At 37.9% G+C, this 27,332-nt stretch overlaps 1 protein-coding gene across 7 annotated transcripts in view; it reads left to right on the forward strand.

Moving 5' to 3' along the window:
* The first annotated feature begins 8,925 nt into the window (after nucleotides 1-8,925).
* Nucleotides 8,926-27,332, forward strand: part of LOC101960773 (cyclic AMP-dependent transcription factor ATF-7) — a 103,629-nt gene continuing 85,222 nt past the window's right edge. For 5 of the 7 annotated variants that reach the window (XR_005731819.2, XR_013422903.1, XM_021726212.3 and 2 more), the window contains exon 1: nucleotides 8,926-9,084. The gene's annotated coding sequence lies outside the window, so the exon portion shown is untranslated. Of the gene's footprint in view, nucleotides 9,085-9,133; nucleotides 9,413-27,332 lie in introns of those variants that run through there. The other 2 variants (XM_021726211.3, XM_005325059.5) reach the window with 2 other exon arrangements.

The raw sequence follows: 27,332 nt of genomic DNA on the forward strand, positions 1-27,332 counted from the left end.
TTATTGCTGCTGGGAATAGGGCATTCCTGATGCCTGAGTTCCCGTTGAGTTCTCGTGGAATTAAAAAAGTATTTTAGGACGTGAATTGTGCGGCGGCAGAACTGGGATTTCCCCAGAACGTGTGTAGAGGCCGGTGTGAGTTCGGGAATAAAGAATTGCTGTTTGTATCTACAAGGTGTGTGGTGGCTCGTGATCTTGTGCCCAGCCAAGACTGTGGCAGGCGGACACAACATCTTTGTTTGTATGTGGTGCTGAGGATCAAACCCAGGCCGCACGTATGCCAGGTGAGCGCAACCGCTTGAGCCACATCCCCAGCCCAACACTTTATACTCTTTTGACATAGAGAATTTCAGTTCTTTCAATCTTTTCCTTTATGAGCATGCTTTTTTATTCTTATGTAGGAATCCTCCCCTATCTTGATATTATAAAACTATCCTTCCATTTTTTTTCCCCTAACAATAAACCCTGGCTTTATTACTAACTAGCTGTAAAATGTTGAGAAAGTTTCTTAACCTTTCTGGTCCTCACAGTTCTCTTCTATAAAATGAGAATAGTAATAGTGTCTATTCATAGAGTTATTCTTAGGATTATTCATTTGTATCAGGCATTATCCCAAATTAAACAGATATCACTCAGAAATTAGGATAATTTGAAAAAATCTACCTATAAAGATATGGATGTGGGGCCTGGGGTTGTGGCTCAGAGGTACAGCACTCACCTAGCATGTGTGAGGCACTGAGTTTGATCCTCAGCATACATAAACTATAACTAAAAAGTAAATATTTATTAAATAAATATTTATTAAATTTATTGAATATTTATTAAATAACTATAACTAAAAAATAAATATTTTTTAAAAATATCTAAAGAAGATACCACTCAAACTACCTATAAATTGCAGGAGAAATGCAGGCTCAAAATAATTCTTATAAGAGGAACACAAGTTACCCTGAAGGGTGAGACTTTTGTGACCCTTACACAGACAAGATCCTGGAATTCAGAGAGATAAGGATAATTCCCTACAACCATAAAATCTATATTCATTTCTTCCAAGGTGATGGTCAGGGGAGTATCTCTGAGAGGTACCATTTGAGTATGGATGGGGAATCACACAGATAGTACAATAATGTGCGGGTAGTAACAACAGATAAGCTATTCCAATCCTGAGGCCAAAATGCAAAAGAAGGGTAGGTTGGAGTTATTAGAAAGATTAGACTTCATGTAGATATGATCACCTTGGTAGAGGCAATGATCTTCCAGGGATCCAAGAACAGTGTAAACCTGAGGCAATTTGGCAGAGAAGAGCCTGGAAAATAAATACCTTGGCCTTACTGTCCTTCCTTCCTTCAAACTCTTACTGGGGCTCTGCATGAGCGGAAGCCAGAGGACAAAGGAATAACCTGATATTGTCCATACAGGATACTGGGAACCAATGGAGAGAGTGGATCTGGAAGAGCAAATGAAAAGTATTTGGTATACATTCTGTTAGAATGTACTGAGTGCAGGGCTGGGGATGTGGCTCAAGCAGTAGCGTGCTCGCCTGGCATGCCTCGGGCCCAGGTTCGATCCTCAGCACCATATACAAACAAAGATGTTGTGTCTGCCGAGAACTAAAAAATAAATATTAAAAAAATTCTCATTTTCTCTTTTTCATTCTTTAAAAAAAATAATGTACTGAGTGCAAATTTGAATTAGTACTATTTTAGGCTCTGAGGATACTATAAACACAACAAATGGGGTCCCTGTCTTGTTTTTTCTTTAATTTAATATACATTTTTTAAGTTGTCTATGGACCTTTATTTTATTTATTTGTATATGGTGCTGAGAATCAAACTCAGTGCCTCACATATATTAGGCAAGAGTCCCTGTCTTTATGATCTTATATTCTAATGTGAAAAGACAGATAATACATATTAGCAAATAGAACATGTCAGATACTATAAGTGCTAGAGAAAACAAGGTAAGATAAAGAAGATAGAGTGACAGGGTGTGAGGTGTAGGTTAGTTGGTCAGTATCTCTGAGTAGGTACCATTTGAGCAGTGACCTAAAGGAAGAAAGAGAATGAACCATGTGTATATCTGGTATTTAAAAAAAAAAAAAAAGGAAAGATTTGAACATGGGACTTAGTCCATTTTCTGAAGCTATAATAAAATATCTGAATCTGTGTGGTTATAAAAAAGTTTACTTATGGGTTGGGGATGTGGCTCAAGTGGTAGCGCGCTCGCCTGGCATGCATGCGGCCCGGGTTCGATCCTCAGCACCACATACAAACAAAGATGTTGTGTCCGCCGAAATCTAAACAATAAATATTAAAATTCTCTCTCTCTCTCTCTCTCTCTCTCTCTCCTAAAAAAATAATAAAATAAAATTCTCTCTCTCTCTCTCTCAAAAAAAAAATGTTAAAAAAAATTAAAAAATAAATAAATAAAAATAAAATAAATAAATAAATATTAAAAAAATTCTCTCTCTCTCTCTCTCTCTCTCTCTCTCTCTCTCTCTCTCTCTCTCTCTCTTTAAAAAAAAAAAAAAGCTTACTTAGTTCAGAGTTTTGGAGACAAAAAATGCAAGATCAGGAGGTCCCATCTGTTCAGCCTATACTTATGGTGTCATGGCAGATGGCACCACAATGGCAGAAACCATGCAGAAGAGATCATATGGTACAATAGAAAGCCAGAGAAATTCAGGGACCAGGCTTGCATTTTTATTTTTTTAATAACTTGCTGGGGTCCATAAGAACTATATTCATTTCTTCCAAAGTGATGCCCCCCAATGACCTAATCACCTCCCACTAAGCTGCCCCTCTGGAAGGTTTTTCCACCTCAGTACCACTATGCTGAGGATCAAGATTGTAGCACCAGAACTTTAAGGGACAACTCAAACCATATTGGACCATAGCAAAGTCCAGGCTTGGCAGTCTGAGGAAAAGTAAGGAGATAGTACTTTTAGAAAATAATGAGTGACAAGACAGCAGTGGCTTATATGAGTGATAACAAAGTGGTGAGGAGGGGTGGCATTCTGGGTGTATTTCAAAGGTAGAGGATCTGCTAATTCTAAAAGATTTGTAATGTTGGATGTTTGAGAAAGTGGATTTGCTTTTTGAGAGCTGTGAAAATTAAACAAAGGCCTGCAGCAATAAGGAGAGTGTTTATTCAGGAAAAATAGTTGAATCTCAATAAGAACAGTGAGTTTTATGGCATTTTACCTTATCTTTTCTCATCTTACCCCCTCTTTGATTCCACAGTAGCCTTGAAAACCAACTTCTTGCAGTCAGTGAAAGCTGGCAGCTTGGTAGCCACTAGAGAGTAGAATGGGGTTGAAGCAACTTCAAAGCCCAATTCATAAAAAAACTGCCATTACTTGACTAGTCTGGTGGGTCCCTGGAAGATCCCAAACTACCTATAAACTGCAGGAGAAATGCAGGCTCAAAATAATCCTTATAAGAGGAACACAAGTTACCCTGAAGGGTGAGACTTTTGTGACCCTTACACAGACAATTCAGAGGGAGAAGGATAATTTCCTACAACCTTAAAATCTGTAAGAGGGCTGGGGATGTGGCTCAAGCTGTAGCGTGCTCGCCTGGCATGCGCGGAACGCTAGGTTCGATCCTCAATACCACATAAAAATAAAATAAAGATATTGTGTCCACCTAAAAAAATAAAAAATAGATGTAAAAAGAAATAAAATCTGTAAGAACAGATTCCAGTTAGAACTGGTCAGTATGGGCCAAAGTGACCTAGAGTGGTCATGGCAGTAGGGAATCAAAAATCTGATGTCATCTTGCTGTCAAAAACCAAGAGGTGGGCCAGGGAGGTGGTGAACACCTGTATTCCCAGCAACTTGGGAGAATCACTAGTTCAAAGCCAGCCTGAGCAGCTTAGTGAGGCCCTAAGTAACTTAGCAAGATCCTGTCTCAAAATAAAAAATAAAAGGGCTGGGGACTGGGGTTGTGGCAAGTGGTAGAGTGCTTGCCCAGCACGTGTGAAGCACTGAGTTCAATCCTCAGCACCACATAAAAATAAAAAATACTAAAAAATAAATAAAATAAAATAAAAAGGGAGGGGGACATGGTTCAGTGGTAGAGTTCCCCTAGATTAAATTCCCAGTACCAAAAAAAAAAAAAAAAAAAAAAAAAACCAATTATCTTTATTTGATCTGACTGGAGCTTGCTGAGTACAAACAGGCTTTTCCCTTCAGGCATTTGTCTAAAATAATGAGAGGCAACTGTTTAACACTGCAGTTGTTTGTGATGGCAGGTAATAATTGGGGCCAACAACAGGCTAACTAAAAAGTCTAAAAAGAATACTGGGGAATTTGATATCCATAAGGGGCTTTGGAAAGTTCTAAGATATTCCTGGGAATCTAGAAGACCATTCATATGCCCAGGACTATGTGTACACTCAGAATTGTGTGCATGGTCAGGAAGTCTCAGTATTAAATACTATTGATTAAACTTGAGGCTCTATACCAGTACATAATGAAAAAAGAGTTGTAAACTGCCTGGCTGAGAGCTGAAATCATACCCCAATATGTACTCACAGTCCCGGAGCAAAGACCAATAGACTCATTGGTTCTAGGCACTTAAGAAAATCTTGGTCCAATAATTAGCTGAGCATGAAGACAACTGAACACAGACTTACATGGACATATATGTCAAAGAATATAGAAGTTACAGAATTATTTCAGAAAGGCCACTAAATAAACAACCACCATTAAAAACAAATAGCAGAGGCTGGGGTTGTGGCTCAGTGGTAAAGCCCTTACCTAGCATGTTTGAGGCACACTGGGTTCAATTCTTATCATCACATAAAAATAAATAAGCCTGGGCTGGGGCTGGGCTCAGCGGAATCGTACAAATCGCCCAAAGAACTTAGTGAGATCCTGCCTCAAAAAAAAAAAAAAAAAAAAAAGCCTGGGGTTTTAACTCAGTGGTAGTGTCCCTGTTACCACACATACACACAGATGAAATTTTTGAAAAGTAGAAATGAAACAAATATACACACACACACACACACTAAGTGAGGAAGACTGAGGAAAGGCCATTTGTTGGGGAGAAAGAAGGAATTCTGTTTGGACATAAGTTTGAAATGCTTATTAGACATCTAAGTGGATTGTGAAGTGGGCAGTTGGAAAAGATAATTTGCAGTTCAGAGGATATGGTCTGGGGATATAAAATTTGGGGGAAATTAATTAAATACATATTATAATATTATTTATATGTATGAATAGTACCTGGAACATAGGAAGATATATAAATGTTAGCCATTCCATGTCTATGATTTGTAGCATCCCTTCTCCATTTGTAATACCACCTCCATTACATACAAATTTTCCTTATATATTGGAAGTTGGCTTCTACCTTGCATTCTCTTATGCAGGAATTTTTTTGCAGGATGAGTACTGGGAATTAAACTCAGGGGCACTTTACCACTGAGCTACATTCCCAGTCCTAATTTATTTTGAGATAAGAGTTTCACTAAATTGCTGAGGCTGGCCTCAAACTTGGATCCTCCTGCCTCAACCTCCTGAGTCACTGGGATTACAGGCGTGTGCTATCATGTCCAGTTTATGTAGAAACTGTTTTAGAAGAGAGTAGATTGGAAGCCCAGACTCCTCTCAACTTTTCTCAAGTCTCAAGAATGTGATTCTAGGGGCTGGGGATGTGGCTCAAGCGGTAGCACGCTCGCTTCGGCCCGGGTTCGATCCTCAGCACCACATACCAACGAAGATGTTGTGTCCCCCGAGAACTAAAAAATAAATATTAAAAAAAAAATTCTCTCTCTCTCTCTCTCTCTCTCTCTCTCTCTCTCTCCTCTCTCACTCTCTCTCTCCTCTCTCACTCTCTCTTAAAAAAAAAAAAGAATGTGATTCTAGACCTGTTTTACATTTGCTATGTAGGGAGGAATCACCTAGAATCTTCCTCTCAGAAGGTTCTGGGAGGACACATGAGATCCTAGACAGGAAGTTCAGAAAGTTTAGTAATCTGGGACTGGGGTTGTGGCTCAGTGGCAGAGCGCTTGCCTTGCACATCTGAGGCCCTGGGTTAAATCCTCAGCACCAAATATAAATAAACAATTAAAAAATAAAGGTATTGTGTCCATCTACAACTACAAAAAACATTTTTTAAAAAGTTTAGTAATCTAAAGTGAAAAACAGAATAGAGATTCCATGGGTAATATTTTAAATCAACTCTCCTTATGAGGAAAATGTGTATGTAATGGAGGTGGCATTACAAATGGAGAAGGGATGCTACAAATCATACTAGAATAGGCTATTACTCTAGACATAGAAAGGCTAACATTTATAGATCTTCCTATGTTCCAGGTACTATTCATACATATAAATAATATTATAATATAAATATATATTTAATTCATTTTCCCTCAATTTGATCAATTTTAAAAAGTTTTTAATTATAAAATTTACCATGTTAACCATCATAATTTGGAGGCAGATACTGGGGATTGAACTCAGGGGCACTTAAGCACTGAGCCACACCCACAGCCCCATTCATTTTTTATTTTGAGACAGGGTCTCACTAAGCTGTTTAGGGCCTTGACAAATTACTGAGCAGGCCTCTATGCAATCTTCCTTTAAACTTTTGATCCTCCTGCCTCAGCCCACTGAGTGACTGGGATTATAGGCATGCACCACCAAGCATAGCTCATGATAAATTTTTGAATAGAGTCTTTGCATTTGATGTTTCCTTCAGAGAACTTTTAAAGAGTGTTTCCTGATATTTCAGCCCCTGGTCTAAATGGTACTTTCTCAAAAAGGCTGTTTCTCAACACTATGAATAGTTTCTTCCTCACTCCTAGTTACGTTGTCTCATTACTCAGAAGCACTCTTCACTTTTTGAAATAGATGTGGTTTTGGATTATTAACTATTAACTACCTCCCATCAACTCACACATACACACACACACACAAAAAAAAAAAAAAAAAAAAAAAAATTCCAATACAGGGTTGGGTCTGTCTGCTCTGCACCACAGTACTAATATAGTACTTTGCACATAGTCTGTCCTGTTAAGTTTTGTTAAAATACTTGGTGAATAATATAGTGCTTTTTGTTTTGAGGTACTGGTGATTAAACCCAGGGGTGCTCTACTGCTGAACTACATCCCTGGCCCTTTATTTTTTTCATTGAGACTGGATCTTCTAAATTGCTGAGATTGGCCTTGACTTTGTGATCCTCCTGCCTTAGCCTCCTGAGTAGCTGGGATTACTGGCCTGTATTACTGCACCAGGCATTGCTTTTTCATTTGTATGTGTGTGTGCTGTTGGGTATTAAACCCAGGGCATCACACATTCTAGGCAAGCTCTCTATTCCAGAGCTACACCCTTGGCTCTATAGTGCTTTTTAAAAATTGCCAAGCATTTTCATATATCTCACTTGATCATTACAACTCGGAGTAACTCAAAATGGGATTTCTATCTTTATTGTACAGTCTTAGAGAAGCATCTCACCCCAGGCCATAGGACTTGTAAAATGGCAGAGCTGGGATTGCTACACAGGTGGAATGCTTTTTCCAATGCATTCACTCCAGTTCTAGGGCTAAGGGTATTTTATATTACTGTGTTATTAAGGAAGTGCCTGGCTCTGGAGGGTAGTAGAAACGACCCAAACAATTTTTTACATGTAGACAGTTCCTGGAGTTGAACTCCTACTACCACCTCTTTCATTTCCTCACCCCATACAGTCACACACATAGTAGAAAACTGTGGCCACAGTGATGGTACTGTTCCCATTAAGAAGAAAATACTCAATACCTGTTTGAAACCGTGAATTCCCTTGTTTAACTTGTTCCTTCCTTGCCCGTTTTTAATAGCTTTATTGAGGTTTAGTCTTTTTTCCCACCAGTATGGAGTCTTTTTTTTAGCTTTATGTGGACACAATATCTTTATTTTGTTTTTATGTGATGCTGAGAATCCAACCCACTCGCGCATGAAAGGAGAGCGCGCTACCACTTGAGCCACATCCCCAGGCCCCCAGTATAGTCTTAAGTATAGTTTAGTAGTTCATCATTCTTTCTTTTTTCCACTTAATATTTACTTTTTCTTTTAGTTGTAGTTGGACACAATATCTTTATTTTATTTATTTTTATGTGGTGCTGAGGATTGAATCCAGGGCCTCGCAAGTGCTAGGTGAGTGTTCTACCGCTGAGCCACAATCCTAGCCCCTCATCATTCTTTCATTAGGTTTGTTTTTTCTTTATCGGTACTGACGATTGAACCCAAGGGTATTTTACCCCTGAGTTACATCCCCAGACCTTTTATTTTGTTTTTATTTTTTGAGACAGGGTCTTACTAATTTCCTTAGGTTCTCACTAAAATTCGGAGACTGGCCTCAAAATTGCAATCCTCCTGGCTCATTAGATTTCTAGACTACACCTTCACAAAAATCTTCTGAAGGCCGTCTCATAATTCAACTTCTGATTTAAATGTTAATTTCTCAAAGAGGCTTTCTTTCAACACTAAGAGCAGTTTCTTCCCCACTCCTAGTCTTTCTGGGATTGACCCCAAGCCTTCAGAGTAAGCCAGGTAAACTCTCTACCACCGAGTTTATCCCCAGCCCAGTAATCTAATTTTTTTTCATGACACCTTTATTCTATTTATTTAATTTTATATGGTGATCGAACCCGGGGCCTCATACGTGCTAGGCAAGCACTCTGCCACTGAGCTACTGCCCCAGCCAGTAATCTAGTTTTAAAGTGTGCTCCGTGAGATCATCTCATTCCTTAGAATATTTGCTTCATCTTTTGGATCTACATCACTACAGATACTACTTCCTCCTTTTTCCTTTCTTCCCTCCCGCTTCTACAGCCGAACACGTGTGACCTGTGTATACAGTCTGGCTCAGCCTTCCACCCAAGGCCTGCCCATAGTAAGCCCCTCCCCTCAGCTCTTTTCCAACTCAGCCCTCACGAATCTCGCCCTCCCCCCGCACCCCGACTTCTCGCGAGAAGAAAGCTCGCCTGGCCGGACGGGAGGAAAGTATCTGCTCCGCTGAGGGGGGAAAAGGAGGAGCTGGAAACAGATTGTGGGACCGAGCGCGGGCGGGCGGGAGGCGACGGAGCTACCAGCGGGTGAGTCCTGTTAACATTAGCTAGTCCATGGTCTGAGAGCAGTCTCCCCTTCAACTCTGGCCAGCCACAGCGTCACGGGCCGGGGTCTCCCCTCCCAGTCTGTGCTGGACGGGGGCGCTGAGGCGGTGGCTGGGCCCTGTCTGAGGAAGAGGGTGGGGCTTAGACTAAAGAAGACCAATAAGAGAGAAGGAAGCCACGATTGGCGTCGATGAGCGCTAATGGGAGGTCGCTTTTGCCTTACGGAGTGCCGCCCCACTTCTCTCCCTCCTCCCGCCTCCTTTTTGGGGGAAGGCGGGGCCAGAGGCCCGAAGTGTGGGGAGAACTTGGGGTAAGTAACCCCGGGGGGCACAGGGCGTGGCAAGGAGAGGGGAGTTGAATCTTGAGGGTAATGTAGTGTAATACAGCCTAAAGGAAGGATGGTTAAGTGAGAGAAAGAGGACTGCCAACTATATTGAAGACCTAGGACTTCTCAAAGAGTGGGGTTAGGGACTTGGCATTGGAAAAGGCAGGGGTAACCAGCAAGAAGTAGAATTAAGTAGATGAGAACAAGGCCTTTGATCAGGTGAAAACATAAATTGGATTTGGCTGGAAAAATAGGGGTAGATAATTGGAAATGCGGGTCATGGCATTTCTACTGAATTAATAAAAATATCAGAGAGAAAATATGGATTGGGAGAAAATGTAAGTGATTGAGTTTAGGAAGACAGTAGAGATCTGTTGAGTCTCCAGAAGGCTGCTTTGGGAATGGTATGGGAGTTGAAAAGGGATAAGGGAGATGTTTGCAAAGATATACAGGTCTTCAGCCTAGGTATACGAAGGAGGCTGGGATGCTGACTTAGGCCTTCTAGTGGATTTGGCACCCAGACTGGTGACCAGCCTGCAAGAATGCTGAGAAAGGGTCGGGAAGAAGAAAATAGAATACTCATCTTTACTCAGATTTTCTTTCTCTCTCTTTTGGCCTTCTCAAACTTCATCACTTCCAAAGCAGAGATGTGAGCTTGGGGCTTAAGTAGCCCCATAGGGACTTGTATGTAGCTTTGAATTGTTTGTTATGTTCTCTTCACTCCCGTGTTTACTACCCAGGGCACCTCCTACCCAGATTCCGCGTTGCAACTTGCCAAACTTTAAAAGTTTGTTTTCTACTTAACGGGGTTATTGAGTATATCTGAAGGTCCTGTTGTATTAAGGATAGGTTTGTGTGCAGATTTTCCTCAGCACTCTCACTTGATTTCTATATTTAAAATTTGGCAATAGTATAATTTGTATAGAAACATCAGTCTCTAAGCACAGATGTCTAAGCACAGATATATTAAATTGAATTTTGTTTTGTTAAATGTGGCTTCTCCACTCATTCTTTTTTTTTTTTTTTCTTTTTGTACTGGGGATTGAACCCAGAGGTATTTTAACACTGAGCCACATCCCCAGCCCTTTTTATTTTTTATTTTGAGACAGGGTCTCACTAAGTTGCATATGTCCTCACTAAGTTGCATCTGTCCTTGCTAAGTTGCTGAGGCTGGTCTTGAACTTGCTGTTCTCCTGCCTCAGCCTCCTGACCTGCTGGGAGCCCACATGCCCTGCCCCATTCTTGAAGTTATTAAATGGTTAGTTTTAATTAGCTTTTATTTATTTTATTTTTATTTTTTTTTTTGTGGTGCTGAGGATCGAACCCAGGGCCTTGTTGTGCACACTAGGCAAGCACTCTATCACTAAGCTACATCCCCAGCCCTATATTTTTTAAATGGCATAAATAAAATAGAAATATTTCGGAAAGTGAAAATTTTTCCTTCATATCTGAACTCAGAAACTAAAGAGTTGTCATAATATCTTAGAGCAAGAGTTGAGAAAATCAAACAATTTGTATATAAACATGGAAGATGTAAGGAAAGTGGAAAGTATTGCGAAATATAATGTCTGTAAGAAAAGAAGCTAAAGAAAAATTTGGCAGCTATGTAAGTAGTATTACCTGTTTGTTCTTAATTCTATGAAGAAATGGGACAGGCCTTTGCCCTTTGTTTAATAGTTACGTAGCATTTAATAATGAGTTGGATGAATACAGCCAATTAATATTTTCTTTGACATTGCCTGTTTCTTTTACATTCCTTTTCTTTCTTTCTTTTGTTTGGGAGTGGGTACTGAGGATTGAACTCAGGGGCACTCAATCACTGAGCCACATCCCAGCCCTATTTTCTTTTTTTTTTTTTTTTTTAACATTTATTTTTTAGATGTAGATGGACACAACACAATGCCTTTATTTTTATGTGGTGCTGAGGATTGAACCCGGGTCCCACCTGTGCTAGGCGAGCGCTCTATCACTGAGCCACAATCCCAGCCCCTCAGCCCTATTTTCTGTTTTATTTAGAGACAGGGTCTCACTGAGTTGCTTAGTACTTCACTGTTGCTGAGGCTGGCTTTGAACTCTCGATCCTCCTGTCTCAACCTCCCAAGCTGCTGGAATTATAGGTGTGTGCCACTGCACTCAGCTCTTACATTTCTTTTCTTTCTTTTTTTTTGGGGGGGGGGCGGGTACCAGGTTGAACCCAGGTATGTTTAACCACATCCCCAGGTCCCCTTTTTTTAAATTATTTTTTTAGTTGCCAATGGGCCTTTATATTAATTAATTAATTAATTAATTTATCTGCGATGCTGAGAATCAAACCCAGTGCCTCACACATGCTAGGCAAGTGCTCTACCACTGAGCCACAATCCCAGCCCTTTTTTTTTTTTTTTTTTTTTTAAAGAGAGTGAGAGAGGAGAGAGAGAGAGAGAGAGAGAGAGAATTTTTTTAATATTTATTTTTTAGTTCTCGGCGGACACAACATCTTTGTTGGTATGTGGTGCTGAGGATCGAACCCGGGCCACACGCATGCCAGGCGAGCACGCTACCACTTGAGCCACATCCCCAGCCCAATCCCAACCCTTTATGTTTTATTTTGAAACAGGGTCTTGTTGGAGGCCTTGCTAAGTTTCTGAGGCTGGCTTTGAACTACGATCCTCCTGCCTCAGCCTCCCAGGTAGCTGGAATTATAGGCATGCACCCCTGCATCTGCGCTGTTTTTTTTTTTTCTTCTCTTGAGAATGCGTTAATGTCTGAAATATCAGTAAAGCTAATGTGTGAAGATAAACCAAAGTATGTAATTTTGTTTGTTTGTTTGGTACAGGGGGTTAAACCCAAGAGCACTTACCATTGAGCCACATACCCTGTCCTTTTTTCTTTTTATTTCAAGACTGGGTCTCATTAAGTTGCTGAGGGTCTCACAAAATTGTTGAACTTGTGATCCATTAGCCTCAGTGTCCCCAATCTCTGGGATTGCAGGCATGTGCCACCACCCCTGGATCAATGTATGCAGTTTTGAATTAACCTTTGGTTTTTAGCAACCAGTTGAAAATTTTCTTCTTGGTCAAAAAGTTGCCCCTATAGTACATTGAGACTAATTAATTACTGATCTATTGTTGTTAATTACTGAGTTGGGTTTTTGTATTTCACATTAAGAGCATTGCTATTGGATATTCAGAACATTTTTCACATTTTGCCTGACTTTAACACAAAAAAATACCTAGTGAGAGAGCAAAAGTACCTTGTTTTGGTCTTCCAATGTAAATTTTTCTTTTTTCTTTTTTATTTTCTCCTCACTAATGTTACCACCTCACAGAAAACAAGAGTGCAATTTACGGATCAAAGTATACACCCTATACTAGTGTTGGTGTTGTGATTTTATACACACACACACACACACACACACACACACACACACACACACACATATATACTGGGAACTGAACCCAGGGGCACTTTACCACTGAGCTAAGTCCCCAACCATTTTTATTTTTTATTTTGAAATTTTGATATAGGGTCTCACAAAGTTCTTTAGGGCCTTGCTAAATTGCTGAGGCTGGCCTTGAACTTGTAATCCTTATCTCAAGCTGCTGGGATTATAGGCTTGTACCATCATGATCAGCCAGTGTTGTAATTTTTAAAATGATAAATAAATAAAAAATGTAATTTTTAATTTATTTATTATTTTTATGTGGTGCTGAGGATCGAGCCCAGTGCCTCATACATGCCAGGCAAGTACTCTACCACTGAGCCACAACCTCAGCCCCCTGTATTGTAATTTTTAAACACTATTATTTACTATGCCTCAATTACTCTATCTTGCTCTCTTTCTTCTCCTTACTTCTAACCCAAAATGAAAATTGTTTTTTTTAACCAACTTTTAAGCTACTACTTTGCCTCAAGTAAAGTCCTTGCTCACTCTGAACACAACTGTTCCAAAGTTCTAAAAGATATTGTTTTGGGAGCTGGGGTTGTGGCTCAGTGGTAGAGCACATGCCTGTCATGTGTGAGGCACTGGATTCTATCCTCAGCACCGCAATAAATAAATGAATAAAATAAAGGTTCATCAACATCTAAAAATATTTAAAAAAAAAAAAAAAGATACTGTTGGGGCTGGGGATGTGGCTCAAGCGGTGGCACGCTCGCCTGGCATGTGCGGCCCGGGTTCGATCCTCAGGACTGCATACAAACAAAGATGTTGTGTCTGCTGAAAAACTAAAAAAAAAAAAAAAAAAAAAATTAAAAAATTCTCTTTCTCTCTCTCTCTCTTAAAAAAAAAAAAAAGATACTGTTTTGTACATGTTAAGACTGAGTTTTTCCTAAATTGTAGTGAGAGGGTACAGTGTCATTACAGCTTTCTCATGTATCCATTTCTGATAAGGAGGAGCCTTATCCTTGCAAAGAAGTTTTAGTTGGAGCAAATAGCACTGCTCTGTAAGTGGACAATAAAGACAGCTCTCTTCTTGGGACTCGTTAACAGACTGGCAAGTAATTGCCACCTATCTGTTGGTAAAGGTACTCATGTTAATGTACAGCAGTTGTTTGAGAAAAACAAATGCAGCATTCATTAATACAGGAAAAAAATGTTCATTTCTTTTGTTGTTGTCTCTGAAAATGGTTCTTTGGTTTTGGAGTTCATTAAAAAGTCTATTATTTTAAAAACATGTCAAAGAAAACACTTTTTAAATGTTGTATTCTACCAGATACAGTGGCTCAGAAGGCTGAGTCAGGAGGATCGTGAATTCAAAGCCAGCCTCAGAGAAAGCGAGGTACTAAAGCGACTCAGTGAGACTCTATCTCTAAAATAGAGCTGGGGATGTGGGTTCATCGTTGAGTGCCCCGAGTTTAATCCCTGATACCAAAAAAATAAATTAAAAAAAAAAAAGTGGGCTGGGATTGTAGCTCAGTAGTAGAGAGCTTGCCTGACTTGTGTAAGGCACTATGTTCGATCCTTAGCACCACATAAACATAAATAAACAAAGGTATTGTGTCCATCTACAACTAATATATATATATATGTTATATATATATTAGTTGTAGAACTAATGGCTTCTTTTTACTTCATATATATGTTATATATATATATATATAAAACATATATATACACACACACACATACGTGTGTGTGTGTGTGTGTGTGTGTGTGTGTGTGTGTATAAAGCTAGGGCAAAGTGCCTCTGGTTTCAATCCCTAGTACCAAAACAAACAAGTTGTCTTCCCCACTAGGCCTCTTTTGGGATCAAGTATATCATGATATGTAAAAACACATGTTATAAGGAGGAGATCTGCATTTCACAGATACCCGTCTCCATTATTGGAGTTCTACTTTTAGAACATTCTCTACATTGTGATGAAGCTCTTTAGTTCTGTCATCTGACGCCACAATAAGTAAAACTAATTCCTTGTCAATGCAGTAGATAAATATTTGATGAAAGTATGCCCATTGAGGCATATTTTTCTGAGTAAACATCCCAAGTTCTTTCAGTTTCTTCTTAACTGACATTTTTAACATATTTAGGCTCTTTACCAATTTAGTTGCCTGAGTGTTTAGGATTATCTAGATCTTAATCAGATAAAATCTGATCAATACAAAATACGGGAGAAGGGTGTGGGGAGCATGGCTTCTTTTTACTTCACTCTGTACCTCTGTTCATAAAGCCTATGGTCACATTAGTTTGTTTGGTTTTTTTAAAAAATGTAATGGAAAATTTATCTGTGTTATTATCATCCTATTGACTTGGGCTGCTTATTTTAGCTTCAATAGCGTATTTTCACCTCTTGAGCATTCCTCATATATTTGTCTTATTGGCAAACTTGATAAAAGGATGCCATTGTAGGTCACTGGTAAAAATGTATAAGGGTAGAGAAATACTGTACATCAGTAGACTATCATTCTGTTAACATTAGTAACCTTCTAGGTGAAATAAGTTATGAATCCCACTTGCTGTTTTATATTATCTAATCTTTATTTTCTATGATGTATCAAGAAGTGTCCTATTGATTCAGGCGTGGTGGCGCACACCTGTAATTCTAGCAACTCAGGAGGCTGAGACAGGAGGATTGCAGTCTAAGTCAGTCTCAGCAATTTAGCAAGGCCCTAAGCAACTTAGCAAGACCCTGTTTCAAAATAAAAAATAAGAAGGGCTGGGGATGTAGTTCAGTGACAAAGTGCCCCTGGGTTCAATCTCCAGTACCACCACCACCATTACCCAAAAAAAGAATTAAAGAAGTATTCTATTGAAATCCAAAATATATTCTGTCTATAATATCCCTCATCTCCTAGCTGGTCTTGTCAAAAAAGAAAAAGAAATGAAAAGAAAATGAAGTTAAATATTAGTTGTTGTTTGGCTATCTTATACTAGTGTTTATAGAAACTGCATAACTTGCCAATTATTCAAAAAACAATTTGTTTAATTCCCTTTAGTGTCTTCCTGGGAAATAACATCTGTTTTACAATCTATAATTTCTGTTCTTTACCACTCATAATTTAAAAAAGTTATGATTTTTGTTCTCCATTTTCAGGACTTAAGTTCTGAGGTAGTACTACTTACTTTTCTTCTTTTTTTAATAATTATGAAATAATTAACAATATTTATAGTTGCTTTATTTTTGGTCATTAGATGACATTCTGTTTTGTAAATTTTTTTTTTTTTGGAAGAAGCTTCATTCTCTGAACATATTGAGATATCAGAGAATTAAAGTATTGCCCTTGGAACAGTTTTTATTGTAGCTTCCCCCATAATATTGTTTGGAATAAAAACCTATACCAACTGTAAGCGCGCGAGCGCGCGCACACACACACACACGCATATGCATGTACACCATTGACATTTATAATTATAGTTTATTAGTATGGTGGACTAAATTTGTCAGGCTATGTGCTAGAGCAATGGTGGTACAAATCAGATAGAGCATCAGAAGACATCTCTAGGGATGAAAAACTTTTAATGGGCAGCAAACAACCTTCCTGCATGTTAATTTTAGACCCTGACAGTTGAAGTTATGTTTGAGCAATTTTAGCTGATAAATACATTTTTAAAGCACCTTCCTCTTTTGGGGTTTTAATTTTTACTTTCATTTTTTAAAATTGAAAATTGTGAATGGAAATGTTTGTGCAGATATGTACCTTCTCATTGTTCTGATATTTTTAGTTATAAATTCTGGAAAGCAGGTGAATAAACTTAATAACCCCTCAAGGTCCTTTCTAATCTAAACATTCATAAGTAGGAACTCAGATCAAGGAACTTAAAATTGAAGAATCAGGAAGAAAAATAGACTGTAAAGAAAATGAAATGAAATGGTTCTACTGTCCCAGTGGCAATGGATAAACAAAAAGTAAGGAACATAAACAGTAAGAAATAATAACTCCTTTGAACTAAAAACAATAATCAACAACAAATATTTTGCATTGGGGTCATTTCATGTCTTAAAAATATTTTATCATGACATTTTCTCTTCAGGATTTCCCTGGTGGACACTTGTTTTGAAAGAATGTTGGTTGTTTCATTTTTCTGTTGAATCATAGTACTTTGTTTCCTTTCCTTCTCTAGTTGTTCTTTTGTTTAGTTTTTTCTTTTCTTTTTTTTTTTTTTTGTCTTCTGAATAACATTGTGATTGCCTGTATGCAATGAAATAAAATTCATTTCGATTTTAAAAGTGAGCATTTGCTATGTATCTTCCTTGGTGAGAAAGGATGAGTGTTACAACTCAGGAACATTTGTATGAAAAGATAAACTTGTTATTTGGTTCTTAAAACTTTGTAGGGCTGACATTTAGGAAAGATTCCTAACTAAACCAAAGGCAAGTTAGTATAGTAGTCTTTATTAAGGTCTTAAGTATTTTAGATATAAACTCATTATAAAATTCCAACTTTTGTTAGCTTTTTCTCATCTTTTGGTAATTTTTAATCCTAATTGTTCTCATATATTTGAAACCAGACTTCGCAAAAAAGTTTCTCTTTTCTATTCATTACTGAATTCCTCCTTAATATCAGTTTATGAAAGCCTAATGGGAGCCAAGATTTAGCTTACAAAGTTATTTTGTGAACTTGTGGTTTTGGTGTCTGTGGTTACAGTGTTGTTCTTTCATAGCCCCACTTTTTCACAAAACCCTATTTTCTTTCTTTCCTTCCTTTTCTTTTCTCCTGCAGGCCCCCCCACTTTTTTAAAATATATTTTTTTAGTTGTTGATGGACCTTTATTTTATTCATTTATTTATATGCAGTGCTAAGAATTGAACCCAGTGCCTCACACATGAGGCAGATGCTCTACCACTGAGCCACAACCCTAGCCCCTCAACCCCTTTTTCTGTTTCATTTTTTATTTTGAGACAGGACCTTGCTAAGTTGTTGATTGCCTCACTGAATTGCTGAGGCTGGCCTCAAATTTGTGATCTTCCTGTCTCAGCTTCTGGAGTCACTGGGATTACAGGCATGCGCCACCATACATATATATTTTTTAAACTCAGCAGTGCTTAACACTGAGTCACATTCCTAGCCCCCCTGCCTTTTTTTTTTTTTTTTCTATTTTGAGACAGGGTCTCTATAAATTGCTGAGGTTGGCTTTGAACTTGAGATCTTTCTGCCTCAGCTTCCAAGCTGCTGCTGCTGGGATTACAGGCATGCACTACCCCAGCTGGCCAGGTAAAGTGCTTTCTGATGTAAGCAGGGAGGGGTTATATGCCAGCCTGATCAAATTTTATTTGGAATTTAAAGCTTACATTGCAATAGAAAAAAAATTTTTCTTTTCAGATTAAAAAAAAAAACAATAACAACAAAATAGTACTGCTTGGGGTTATATCTCATTAGTAGAATACATACTTAGTATGTTCAGGGCCCTGGGTTTATTCTCCAGCCTCCATTCACCCTAAAAGCTCAGCCATTCCCCATTCCCTCGTTCTTACCCCCAACCCTCAGTACTGGGGGTTGAACTCAGGAGTGTTCTACTACTGAGCTATATCCCCAGCCCTTTTTATTTTGAAATAGGGTCTTGCTAAATTGCTGAGACTGGCCTTGAATTTGCAATCCTCCCTGCTCAGCCTCCAGAGTAGCTAGGATTACTGGTATATGCCACTATGCCCAAGTAGCATAGCCACTCTTTTTGAAAGAAGAGTGTACCTAATAAATAATATTATAAATAATAAATAATATTATAAAATTAAGATATTTATTCAATATAACATGATTACTATAAATGATTTATTTCAGCCAAGTTTCTTGCCAGTAATACTTATATAAGCTTTATCAAACTTAAATAAAACTATGTAAGTTTTATTTTAATATTATATTGTTAGTATCAACATACCCCTGTAGCACCATTTAAAAAAATATTTTATTAGTTGTTGATGAACCTTTATTTATATGTGGTTCTGAGAATCAAACCCAGTGCCTCACACATGCTAGACAAGCTCTCTACCATTGAGCCACAACTCCAGCCCCATATAGCACCATTTTTAAATGTATTTTTTAAAGTTATCCTTAAGCAGTAGTTTGATATTTTTACACTTGGGTTTGAGAGCATCAGTCAATGAGTGTTGGAATACCCTCAAATAGTTCACTTTGTTACAAATATCATAACAGACTTTGAAAATAGAAAATTTTCTTGACAAATTCTAGGCTTCCCTGTAATTATTATTGTGAAATATTGTCACTTTTTCCTATCCAGAACCAAATTCATACTGAGGTTTTAATATTAAAGTCTGTCCAGTTTGTTGTTTGTAGCCTAAGTCATGAGGACTTAAAACTGATACTTAAAGATCAATGTTTTCTGTTGATTGCTATTGGTTTATTGTTTTAGGGATAACATTTTATCTGAAAACAAGCAGAGAGAAAAAAAACCCAATTTTTTATTTGATTTTTGATAGATATCCTACCAGTTTCCAGAAAGTTTTCTACTCTAAAATACACATTGAAGGGGCTGGTGAAGTATATAGCTCTGTTAAAGTATTTGCTTAGTATGCTCCAGTCCCTGGGTTCAGCCCTCAGCACTGCAAACAATTAAAAGTTTAATTTCCAGTACTGCAATCATTCAATCAGTCAATCAAAACCAAAATGCACATTGAGGTCAAACATTGTTAGTTATAATGTTCTCTAGTTATTTCTAACTTTGCTTCCTGCTGTCATTTTACCAATTTGTAACTTCTTTGTTTTTGCTCTATTAACCTTTCTGGGGTTAGCTCAAAATAACTCTTTGAATCTTCCAAAGTCCTAAAGAATCTTAAACAAAACAAAACAAGCAGAAAACTTCTAGTTTCTAGTCAGGTAGTTGCTTATGTAAAACTACTTCAAGATAGGTTCTAAGCTTTGGCCAAGTGTTGCTTAACTTGTGATTCAGCGTAATTCTCACCCACATCTGTTTTCAGTCATTTGCTTGAAACTATTTGGTCTGTTTAGCTGGCTTCTTTCTTTGAAACCCATGCCTGTATGTCTGATCTTGAAATTTAGAAATTAATTTCAAACTTCTGTTTAATTGATTTATCTAGGTACTCCATTGCTCTTGTTATTTTTTGTTTGTTTTGGTACTGGAAATTGAAACAAGCGGTGCTCTACCGTGGAGCTTCACCCCCAGCTCTTTTAATTTAATTTTTTTATTTATTTATTTTTTTCTTTTTTAAAATTTATTTCTTACATAGATGACAATATGGAGTGCATTACATTCATAATTATCCATTCACAGCACAGTTTTTTGTAACTCTGTATATAAAGTATGTTTACACCAAATTATGCCATTACACATGAGCTCTCATTTTTTTTTTGCATACAATTCTTAATGCACCTTTATACCATCATTTATCATATCTCTGTATATAAGGTATGTCCTTTTAATTTTTTATTTTGTGTGTGACAGGGGATCACTAAGTTGCCAAGGCTAGCCTCAAACTTGCCGACCTCCCTGCTTCCATTTTCCAAGTCACTAGGATTACAGGCATGAACCACCATACTTAACTGTTCTTGTATTTCTTTCTTTCTTTTCAGTAGTTGTTATTACTGAGGATTGAACACAGGGGTACTTTACCACTGAGCTACATCCTCAGCCCTTTTAATTTTTGTTGTTGTTGTTGTTTTGAGACAGGGTCTCTGTAAGTTGCTTAGGGCTTTACTAATTTGTTGAGGATAATCTTCAACTTGAGATCCTCCTGCCTCAGCCATCCAAGTCTGTTCTTCTGTTTCTTAAAGTAGTGGATCTCCAACTTTTTGGTTTCAGTACTCACTCCTTTAAACTCTTAAAAATTATTGAGGACTTCAAAGAGATTTTTGTTTATATCTGTTCATATTTAGCATATTAGAAATTTAAAAGGAAGTTTAAAAATAGTGATTTATTTTAAAGTAATAGCAAATCGAATCCATGTTAACATAAATAACTTTATCTGTAGTTTCAAAATAAAGGGAAGAACTTCAAATCTCTGTAAAGTCTGACTTAACATGAGACAGCCAGTTTCTCATCTCTGCTTTGGTATTCAGTCTATTAGGATGTTTAAGTAAGGAAAACAAGGGTCATACAGATATGTTATAGAAAAGAGAAATATTACTGTCAGGTAAATATAGATAATCTTCTTCAGTCCCAAATCTGAAAAGTGATAGTTTTTAAAAGTGTAGAATCCGAAACCACATCTGTGAACTTTTGATACTATTACATTAAAATGCATTGGTCTGCCGGGAGTGGTGGTGAAAGCCTGTAATCCCAGAGACTCCTTCATAGGCTGAGGCAGAATTTGCAAGTTCAAGGCCAGCCTTGGCAATTTAGTGAGACCCTGTCTCAAAATAAAAAAGGCTGGGAATGTGGCTCAGTGGTTAAGTGCCCCTGGATTCAAACTTCAGTACCCCAAAATAAATACAGAAAATGTATTGGTCTGTCTTGCTCTTTAAATAGATCTTTTGCCCACAAGTGATTTTAACCCCCATAAACCCTCTAAAAGAGTTTGGGAAATCTGTCAGGATCCATGGAGCCCACTTTGAGAACTGTTGTCTTATAATGCCAAAGTTGAAAAATACAGCTATTTTCCATGTGGAATTTATGACCTTTCCAACCTTAGTGCCTCAAAAAGGGTGAATCACTGATCATTTGTATCAGAATTTCAAAGAATATTTTTTAAAGTGTAGATTCTTTGGGCCTAGTACCAAGAAAATCCAGGAGGCCTAGGAGTTTGTATTTTTACAAGGTGCCTAGGTAAATATGCAGAGTTTGAGAATTATTGAACTACCTTGACTTTATTTTAAGAAAATATAATTCTAAAATTTGAAAATCCACATAAAATTAATACTTGAGTAGTCACATTATAGATGAACATATTAAAGAGTAACATATAAATTCTGACATTCTTTATAATTAGGATATTCTAATTAACCCATGTATTTTGATAGCTATCATACATATGAAGAATTGGCAAATTAAAGCAAAGTAATAAATATGTTAGACCTTGCAGACATGAGGTTTCTTTGTACCTACTCAGCTTTACCATTCTAGCACAAATAGCCATGGATGAAATGTAAATGAATAAGCATGAATGTATTCTAATGTAACTTTAATTATGGACACTAATTTCATATAATTTTCATGTGTCACAAAATAGTCTTTGATTTTTTTTTTACAATCATTTAAAGTGTGAAATCCATTCTTATCTTGTAGGCTACACAAAAATAGATGGCAGGCTGGATTTGGCCAACCCTTGGTATATGTTGTAACTAGATTATGAATTTAAAAATAACCATAGTAAAATATGCTTAACATGAAAACTGAGCATTACATTTTCCCCATTGCCCCACCTGCAGTTCTATTTTTTGCAGTTTTAGTTAACTCATATAAACAGAGATCTGAACATGTTAAATGGAAAACTCTAAATAATTTGTAAGTTTTAAATTGTGCATTGCTGTGAGTAATGTGATGAAATCTGGTGCCATCCCACTCTGTCTCTTCCAGGACCCTGGGACGTGAATCATCCCTTTGTCTAGCCAGTCCATGAATCCATGTTGTATGTTGCCTTTTAGTCACTCGGCCGTCTCGAGTATCAGATTGACTGTCACAGTATTGCAGTGCTTGTGTTCAAGTAACCCTTATTTTACTTAATGATGGCCCCAAACCACAAAAGTACTGATGTAACAGATGCACTAGGGCATAAAACATGGAAGGACAGATTAACTCTAGTACTATGTGGCAATGCTGCAGGGTGTATAGGAAAAAACATACTACATACAGAATTTGGTACCATCTGTGGTTTTAGGCATGTACCTCAAGTCTTAGTATCTCCTGTGATAAGGAGGGATTATTATACTTAATTATTTTAGACAAAAATATACTCCAAGAACTTATAGTCCTTCAAATTCATGTTTCTGGATATTAATTTGTAAGTATATAAGGAACACCTGTTGTATCCCTAAATTGTTGGAAATGCATGATTCAATTATAAATAGTTACACAGTGTGCAATTTGTCTGCAACTTTTCCTGAGTTATAAAAAGATGTGTCCATTTTGCTCATTTTTGCATCTTTTCCCATTTCCACATTTTCTATTAGTGCATTTTAGTTGTATATAATGATGGTATTTAAGTTACATGTTAGTACATGCACATAATATAACAATACGATTTGGCCAATATCACTCTGTAGAACGTCCCCCTTCCTACCCTCCTCCCACTCCTTGGTTCCTTTCCTCTGTTGAGCTCCCTTTGATTTTTCACAAGATCCCTACCCTCCCTACCTTTCTTTTCCTTTTTCCTCTCTAGCTTCCACATACAAGAAGCCCTTCAGAGTTTGGCTTATTTTACTTAACATAATGGTCTAAAGTTCTATCCATTTTTCCTCAAATGATATAATGTCTTTGGTTTTTTTTTGGGGGGGAGGATTGGGGGGGTACCAGGGATTCAACTCAGAGGCACTCAACCACTGAGCCACAACCCCAGCCTTATTTTGTATTTTATTTAGAGACGGAGTCTCACTGAGTTGCTTAGCACCTCGCCATTGCTCGGGCTGGCTTTGAACTTGTGATCCTCCTCTCTCAGCCCTCTGGGCTGCTGGGATTACAGGTGTTTGCTACCTTGTCCAGCACATAATGTCATTTTTGAATAAAACTCATTGTGTATATACCACATTTTCTTTATCCATTCATTCATTGGTGGATACCTAGGCTGGCTCCATAATTTGGCCATTGTAAATTGTGCTGCTATTCACATGGGTAAGCAGGTATCACTGGAGCATACTGACTTCAGTTTTTTAGGATAAATACCAAGGAGTTTGTAGCTGGGTCTTTTTTTTTTGGCAGTGCTGGGGATTGAACCCAGGACCTTTGAGCATGCGAGGCAAGCACTCTACCAATTGAACCTAGTCTTTTGAAGAATCTTCATACGGATTTCCATAGTATTTGTACTAATTTACAGTCCCATCCTCTCCTGCATTTATTATTGTTTGCCATTCTGACTGCTATGAGATAAAATCTCAGTGTAGTTCTAATTTGTGTTTCCCTAACAGCTAATGATGTTGAACATTTTTTCATGTATTTCTTGGCCATTTGTATTTCTTCTTTTTGAGAAGTGTCTGTTTAATTCATTTAACTCATTATTATTTAATTTGTTATTTGAGTTATTTGTTCATTTTTTAAAATTTTTTTTAATATTTATTTTTTTTCAGTTCTCGGCAGACAGAACATCTTTGTTTGTATGTGGTGCTGAGGATCGAACCCAGGCTGCACGCATGTCAGGGGAGCGTGCTACCGCTTGAGCCACATCCCCAGCCCTTATTTGTTCATTTTTGTATCTTGTTTGGAGTATGTGGATAAGTAAGATTCAGACCAACCTCAACCTCTTGATTCCTTTTTTGCCAGTTTTTTTTTTTTTTTAACTCTTTGCCTCAGTTTTCTAGTCTGTTGGCAAAGTGCTTTACAAAACTTTGATTGAAGCCAGATGCAGTGGCACACATCTGTAATTCCAGTGTCTTAGGAGGCTGAGGCAGGAGGATCATAAGTTTGAGGCTAGTCTCAGCAATTTAGTGAGAGACCCTTAGCAATTTAGTGAAACCTTGACTCAAAATACACACACACACACACACACACACACACACAAAAAAAAAAAAGACTGAAGAATGTAGCTCAATGGGGATGGTAAAACGCCCTGGGTTCAATCCCCAGTACCAAAACAAACAACAACAAAACCTTAGTTATAAGACAATAGGCTAATTAGTTCAAGATTATAGTACTGTCCCTTTGAAACAATTGATTTACTTAATGAGATATTAGAGCTAAATTATTATAATGTCAAGTAATACAATGGAAAATTAATCAGAATTTCAGTTCCTAAATAATCTACTACAGCAGATGTTCTGGCATATTTCTGTAATCCCAGTGATTCAGGAGACTGAAGCAGGAGGATTGCAACTTGAGTCCAGCAAGACCCTGCCTCAAAATAGAATAAAAAGGGCTTGGGATGTACCTCAGTGGTAGAGCACCTCTGGGTTCAATTCCCAGTGCTACACCCACTTCCCCTCCCTCCCCCCCAAAAAAAAACCTGTTGCCTAGCAAAACTTGAGTTTACTCTGTTTTCTGGAGTTCACATAATCTGTATTATAGTCTCATGTTCATATTTTTACTGAAATATTTTCCCTTAGTCAGTTTTCTAGATTTAATGCAAATCAGAATAGCACTGAGTATCCTATGGAGAGTAAAATGTTGAAACTACCGTGACAAAGAATTTTAGCATTTGTAGTCTTTGCTCAGGAGCAGCAAAATTTTCTTAGAGTCTGAAAATTGATATCCTAAGTTATATTTTTGTAAAAAGAACTGTTTGTATATCATTCCCTCACTCAATGTTGGGGATTGAACCTAGTGGCTCTCTATCACTGAAATAAGATCCCCAACTCTTTTTATTTTTTATTTTGAGACAGAATCTTGCCAAATTGCCATAGTTAGCCTCAAACTTGTGATTCTCAGCCTCCCAAGTAGCTGGAATTACAGGCATATGCCACTACCCCAGCTTCCTTCCTTATTATTTATTCATTCATTCACTCATTTACTGGTACTGGGATTGATTACGGGGGTGTTAAACTTCTGAGCCACACCTTAAGCCCTTTTAATTTTGGGGGGCATGGTCTCACTAAATTGCTTAGGGCCTTACCTTCTGGAGTAACAGATTACAAGTGTGAACCACCATGCCTGCCTGGTATTTATATATTTATTTATTTATTTTTGGTATTGAAGATTGACTCAGGAGCACTCAACCATTGAGCCACACCCTACATCCCCAGTCCTATTGTATTTCATTTAGAGATAGGGTTTCACTGAATTGCTCAGCACCTTGCCCTCACTATTGCTGAGGTTGGCTTTGAACTCGAGATCCTCCTGTCTCAACCTCCTGAGCTGCTGAGATTACAGGTGTGTGCCACTGCACCTGGCTCATTCTATCAGTTTTTGGTACTGGGAATTGAACCTAGAGTGCTCTGTCACTGAGCTACATCCCCAGCCCTTTTTATTTTTTTATTTTGAGGCGGAGTCTCACTAAGTTGCTTAGGGCCTTGCTAAGTTTGCTGAGGCTGACTTTGAACTTTCAATCTGTAATCTTAGTTACTCAGGAGGCTAAGGTTCTTCCTTAGCCTCCTGAGTAACTAGGATTACAGGTGAGTACTACCTTTTACAGATTTTTTTGTTTTTTATTTTGAGACAGGGTCTTGCTAAATTGCTGAGGCAGATCTTTTTGTGGTGCTGGGGATTGAACCTAGGGTCTTGTGCATGCAAGGCAAGCACTCTACCAACTGAGCTATATCCCCAGCCCACTGATGCAGATTTTGAACTTGCAGTTCTCCTGCCTGAGCCTCCCAAGTCTATGGGATTTTAGGTATATATCACCATACATAGCATGGTTTTTATTTCATTCATTGATTCATTCATTCACTTTTCTGGTATTGGGGATTGAACCCAGTGGTGCTCTACCACTGAGCTACATCCCAAGCCTTTTTGTTTTTTATTTTGAGGCAGGGTCTCACTAAATTCCTAAGGCAGATCTTGAACTTGGTGATTTTTCTGCCTCAGCTTCCCAAGTTGATGGAATTATAGGCATATGCCACCACACCAGGCTCTGGTGGTGGTGGTGGTGGCAGTGGCTGCTGCTGCTGCTATTACTACTTCTTCTTCTTTTTAATATTTATTTGATAGTTGAAAATTAACCCAGGGTCACTTTCTCAGTAAGCTATATCCCCAGTCCTTTTTTTTTTTTTTTTTTTTTTGAGAGAGATTCTTACTAAGTTTCTTAGGGCCTTGCTAAATTGCTGAGGCTGGCCTTGAACTTGAAATCATTGTGTCTTAGCCTCTTGAGTCACTGGGATTACAGGTGAGCACTACCAAATCTGGCTTCTTTTTAATATCATAAAGGAACAAGGCCCATGTGTGCCTGTCTACATTTTTCAGCATGGTTATAGTTGAGCTAAATAGCATTTAGTACAATCTTGGTTTCAGCTATCTGAATTCCCTTTGTGGTAATGGCTGGGTTAATTTCTAATTATTTATCATTGACATTATTTATTACCACAAGTATTACTTGTTGTCAGGGAGCATTCATGGGATTCTGAAAATCAGTCCTTAAGGGTAACAAAGGACTGTGTTGAACTGCTTGGTTTGTTCTGTGTATGGATGTAAGCTGAAGTTTTTACCATATTTATTTTCTGTATGAAACTTAGTTTATAATTTTAGAAAGACTTTTGATGGTTCATTTTTTTTTTCCTTTTTGGTACCAGAGATTGAACCCAGGGCCGCTTAAATACTGAGCAATATCCCTAGCCCTTTCTTATATTTTATTTAGAGACAAGGTCTTGCTGAGTTGCTTAGGTCTTCAATAAGTTGCTGAAGCACAGTCTTCCTGCCTAAGTCTCCCGAGCTGCTGGTATTACAGGTGTATACCACTGTGCCCAGCTGATGGTCCTTTTTTAAAAAAAATTTTTAGT

This window comes from Ictidomys tridecemlineatus, chromosome 6 (assembly GCF_052094955.1).
Source record: "Ictidomys tridecemlineatus isolate mIctTri1 chromosome 6, mIctTri1.hap1, whole genome shotgun sequence".
Lineage (NCBI taxonomy): Eukaryota > Metazoa > Chordata > Mammalia > Rodentia > Sciuridae > Ictidomys > Ictidomys tridecemlineatus.